General features: G+C 41.6%; 1 pseudogene across 1 annotated transcript; it reads left to right on the top strand.

Moving 5' to 3' along the window:
• Nucleotides 1-536: 536 nt before the first annotated feature.
• On the top strand, nt 537-1,447 carry LOC114631889 (annotated as a pseudogene). The gene has a single exon (XR_003713015.1). The product of XR_003713015.1 is annotated as an mRNA turnover protein 4 homolog pseudogene (transcript).
• The last annotated feature ends 3,898 nt before the right edge of the window (nt 1,448-5,345 follow it).

The raw sequence follows: 5,345 nt of genomic DNA on the forward strand, positions 1-5,345 counted from the left end.
TGTATTTTAAATAAATGAAACAAATAAATAAATGGAAAGCAGAAGCTGTACCAAAGGTCCCAGCTATAATTTTTATTTCATACAATTTAGTCTTTCAAGACCTCATTAGAGTTTGAGTCCTTGAAGGATGAGAATGTGAAGTGGCAGGGCCATTAGGTGAATCCCCCTGTTGGGAGTGTTTAATATTACACACGTGAAGCATTTGGGTGTTGGCTGAATAGGATGCAATGTCCTTTGTCCTGTGGCATAGCATCCCAAGAAAGAAAAAATTGATGTCTCCAGTATTTGTCCTTTCAAGTTGACAGTAGTGATGTATGTGTACTAATGAGGGCAGATAGTTCCAGAAGGGGGGGACTTTGTTCTCACGACCCTACCAGCTAGGTACAAAACTCAAATATATCAACGGCAAGGAAAGGGAATCCTAAGTGTGGCCATCGAGAACTAAAGCTGTTTGTGTGGCCAAATCAGCACTGCCAGTCATCCAAATACCGCAGTTGAGCATATTTTGGTTATAGAAAAACCTTAAGGGGGTCTTCTGCCTCACGTGCCTTTAGCACGATGCCCAAATCCAAGCGAGACAAGAAAGTTTCCCTAACCAAAACTGCCAAGAAAGTCTTGGAACTGAAGCAGAACCTGATAGAAGAGCTTCAGAAATGTGTGGATACCTACAAGCACCTCTTCATCTTCTCTGTGGCCAACATGAGGAACAGCAAGCTGAAGGACATCCGGAATGCCTGGAAGCACAGCCGGATGTTCTTTGGCAAAAACAAGGTGATGATGGTAGCCTTGGGTCGAAGCCCATCTGACAAATACAAAGACAACCTCCATCAGGTCAGCAAGAAGTTGAGAGGTGAAGTTGGGCTCCTTTTTACCAACTGCACGAAGGAGGAGGTGAATGAGTGGTTCACAAAGTATACAGAAATGGATTTTGCTCGAGCGGGGAACAAAGCAACTTTTACTGTGAGCCTGGACCCAGGGCCCCTGAAGCAGTTCCCTCACTCCATGGAGCCACAGCTGAGGCAGCTGGGTCTGCCCACTGCCCTCAAGAAAGGTGTGATGACCCTGCTGTCTGACTATGAGGTATGCAAGGAGGGTGACGTGCTGACCCCAGAGCAGGCCCGTGTCCTGAAGCTCTTAGGGTATGAGATGGCTGAATTCAAAGTGACCATCAAATACATGTGGGATGCCCAGTCGGGAAGATTCCAGCAGATGGATGATGATCTGCCCGAGAGTGCACCTGAGTCTGAGGGAGAATCTGAGGAGGAGGATGATGACAGCTGACTCTAAGAGCCAGGACTGAGGCCTTCCAGCAAGTTCTTCATCTCCACTGGACCCCCCAGGACTGCTGTCATCCCTCTGGAGGGAGCAGCTATTTATTTTGCTATGGATAAAGACAAGGAAGGGTGCTAGGGAATGACATTTCTATAAAGAATAAAAGTGTGTGCAGGGTGTTACTAAAAAAAAAAAAAAAAAAAAAAAAGAAAAACCTTAAGCAGAAATACTACAGTTTTTCAGAGATATTGGGACTAACCAGTGTTTATTTTGAGGATAGTGGATATCTTCAGTAGATAGTGGGTGTGCAAACCACTTCAGCAGGAAACAAACTGATTTGACATTTTTTAAGTTAACAGATGTTTGATACATCTCCCTATATTTTTTGATGTTATTTTCATGATCCAAAAATACAGTAACATTGTCATGTGATGGAAACGTTTCTTTTTTTGGAGGGCAATATGATGTATACAGAGTGGCAAGGAAAATTCCTTAGGATGGGCCTTGTTTAATGGAAGGGTCTAGATTTTAGAGGGTAGTTAAGATGTTCCTAATTTAAGTATTGTTATAGTGTGTATGTACATTTGTGGGTGTGTATATATGTGTGCACGTGCACATGTGTGGGTATGTGTGTGTGCATGTGTGTGTACCGTGCGTGTGTGTGTGTGTGTATGTATGTATGTGTGTGTATGTATGTGAAGGTCAGAAGGACATCATTCTTCAAGGACCAAATACTTTATTTTTTAAAACAGGTCTCTCACTGTCTCACCAGAAGCTGCTCGTTTCTGCTTTGGATGTGCTAGGATTATAAGTGTGCCATCACGTCCAGTTCTATTATGTGGGTCCTGGGGATGGGACTCAGATCCTCCTCCTTCCAATGCAAACCCCCTTCCCAGCCTCTCTGAGAACACCACCTTGTTTTACTTCCCAGAGTAGAAATGGACATGTTTTAGAATATTTTAATTCTGATCTACGAAGCACATTGCTTTTTGTTTGTTGTTTAGTTCACGTAGGAGGTAATTAGTGCTTCTTGACATGGGGTCTGAAATATGTTTATGAACAGGGACCATTGTAAGGAAATTATCCTGATGGTATGAATTGGGGCTGAAGGGAAGTTGGCTTTTTTCAAGCTGGAATCAGACTGTTTGAAGTGGTTTGTAGGAGGGGCAGTGGGGAAGGCTGCAGGCGAGTGCACGGGGACAAACAACCTCAACCACCAGGAACCAATTCAGGGACTCATATGGAGAAGCTGACCGTGGGACAACAAGCTCAGATGCTATGCTGAAGTGAGAGAGACTTCTGTGGATGGAAGAAACAAGTACTGATTTGATCCTGTGTGCTGAGCCAGCTCTGATTTATTCAGTCAGAGATTAAATGACCGCCTATAAAGAACACATTCATACTCTCCAACTCAGAAAAGATAGAATTGACTTCTGTACACTACTTTATTTCTTTCAAAGCTCTCCCCAGATGAAAGTGATTTAAATATTATTTTTAGAAATGTCACTACTGGGTGATTAGAAATAGACAACTACAAAGCCTTTGAAGATAAGGATGGGTTGCTTGGAGCATCTGAGAGAACGTGATGTCAGGCAAACTGGCAGATTCTGAGGAGCCCTCCTGTCTGTGCTCCCCTCCTACCTCAGACGACAGCTGACAATCATTACATTCCCCCCCCCCCCCACCAACATCTGCTCATCACTCACATCTGACTTTTGTCCTCATCACGCTGACAAAACCTGTATCTTGCTGGAACAAATCTCTCTTGGCTGTTAAATCTTTCATTTTCCTGACTATTATGAAAACCACTGGATATTGCTCATCAAACATCTCAAATGCTCTGGTCTTTGTGGCTTCTTCAAACTGGGACAATATTTGTTGTAGAAATTTTTAATCCCAAACCAGGGTTTCTATTCTGCCTTTAACCATTGAGTTCTGGGATAAAACACACACACTTTATATTATAATTTATAATAAGCCCTAGTCAGCACAAGAGCTGGGTAAATATCTGTCTTCTATGCTATTAGAATCTACTTTTCTATTGATAACCCCTAGTTATTACTATGTTTCATCTGGGCTGTTCGTAACTCCAATTGGCCAGCCCTGAGGGCCAGGTTTTCATGAGTTACCTAACCTGTGGCAGCTTCCTCCTTCATTCACCTTCTTCACCCCCTCTTGGTTTTCCTGTGACCACAAACCCTGCCTATTTCTCTTCTGCCCAGCTATTGGCCCAGAATCTTTATTCACAAATCAGAAGTAGCTTGGGGGCAAGGTCACACAGCGTCACTTGGGTCTATGTGCAGACTCTCTTGTCTCTGGGGCAACCAGGTCTTGGGAGCCACATTTACCATTTAAAATATACAGCAAAACAAACCCCAACAAATATTAGCCTCTTAGTCTAGTCTTTTTCTGGTTCTTTCTCTTTTTCTCTTTACTCTGTGAGTTCCCCCATAAAAGTGGTCACTGATTCTGGGATGTGGTAGAAACAAATGTGAGGTAGTGGTAGAGAATATTTATTCAGTTAGAGAGGTTCAGAGTTTTCAAATTCTAGTTTGGGAGTTGGGGTAGGGGAGGAGGAAAGGAAGGGGAAGGGGAGGGGAGGGGTAGGGGAGCAAAGAGGGAGGGGGAGATAAGGGGAAAGGAAAGAAGAGACAGTCATCCAGTACTTTTGCCAAATTGCCAGGGTTTGGCAGCAATGACTCTGTTACCCTTTAGGTAAAGTGCTATCTCTCACACCAGCTGTATCTTAGTGCTGAGTGTGCCTGTTCGATGCAAATGGTCCATTTTTTTTCTCCTTATTCTTAATTTTTTAGCTGCAACTTTCAATGAAGTCCCTAAACTTCTTCATTTAACATTCTATCAGGAAAATAATAGCTTCAGGTTGGTAGAAAAACCTACCGGAATGGACTGACTGAAAGCAGGGATGACTTGTCTTTGTAGAAGAACTTGGTCCTCAGGACAGTTTTTGACTCTTTAGGATATTTATTGACTTTGATTTTTAAGCCCTGTGTAAGAGAATATTTTCTGACATTGACTAATTTACTCCATGTCTCTGAAGTTTGGCATGAAAATGTCCTTCACATAGGGTAGAACAGTCCTGTAGAACATGGAGGAGTGCTCCAGGGATCTGGAGAAATGTTTTGTTAGTAACATTGAAATGATTTTGAACTTCAATGTTTCAGTGCATTTTTAAATTTGTGGAACATTTACAATAATTTTATACAGAATTCTTACTCATTCCATTAGATTCTTGCATTTTTATTTTATTTTTTTGTGGTATTAGAGATTGAACCCAGGGCCTCACGGATGCTAGATCAGTACTGTCCCACTAAGTTATCTCAGGCCCCTTTAGATTTCTCAACATTATGTAGAATCTGAACTCTCTCTTTTCTTTATACATACATAGATTTATATATACACAGACATGAAAGTGTAAATTTTTGTTATGAAAACATTTATTTTATACTGGTAGCTTGAAATTTACTTTGGTTGGAGGAGTGACACAATGAAAATACTTCTATGTCATGTACCAGGATTTTTGGATTTGTTTTTCCAGAGAGATCATTTGTTAACACTCCATCACCATTAGTCCTAAATATTACATACCTCTAAGAATGAAAGCATTTTCATACATAAGCTGTTGGAAAGACAATATAAGAAATTCAGGTCATTATATAATCCAACTCTTTATCTAGGCTTCACCAGTGATCTCAAAATATTTTTTTAGCCTCTTCTATTTTTTGCCTTCCTGACCTTGATGTTTCAGAGATGCAGAGGACAATGCTGTGAAGGATGCCCTTTGGTTGCAGTTTGCCAGCCTTTGCCCGATACGCTTTGTCTGGCATGAATATAATTTAAGGGGCATCATGTCCTTGCCAACTGATATTAGGAGATACACAGTGTTTGTTCTAATATTGGTGATGTTATTAACTTTGATCACTTAGCTAAAGGGTTGTGTGTGTGTGCTGAGTTTCTTCATGGAAACTCATGATTCCATGAGTAACTCATGATTTCCTCTGTGAGTAACCATTTAAAAGCTGGGTGGGTATGACAGCAGATGAGGGGATTGTGGG

Source organism: Grammomys surdaster, unplaced genomic scaffold (assembly GCF_004785775.1).
Source record: "Grammomys surdaster isolate TR1022 unplaced genomic scaffold, NIH_TR_1.0 367, whole genome shotgun sequence".
Lineage (NCBI taxonomy): Eukaryota > Metazoa > Chordata > Mammalia > Rodentia > Muridae > Grammomys > Grammomys surdaster.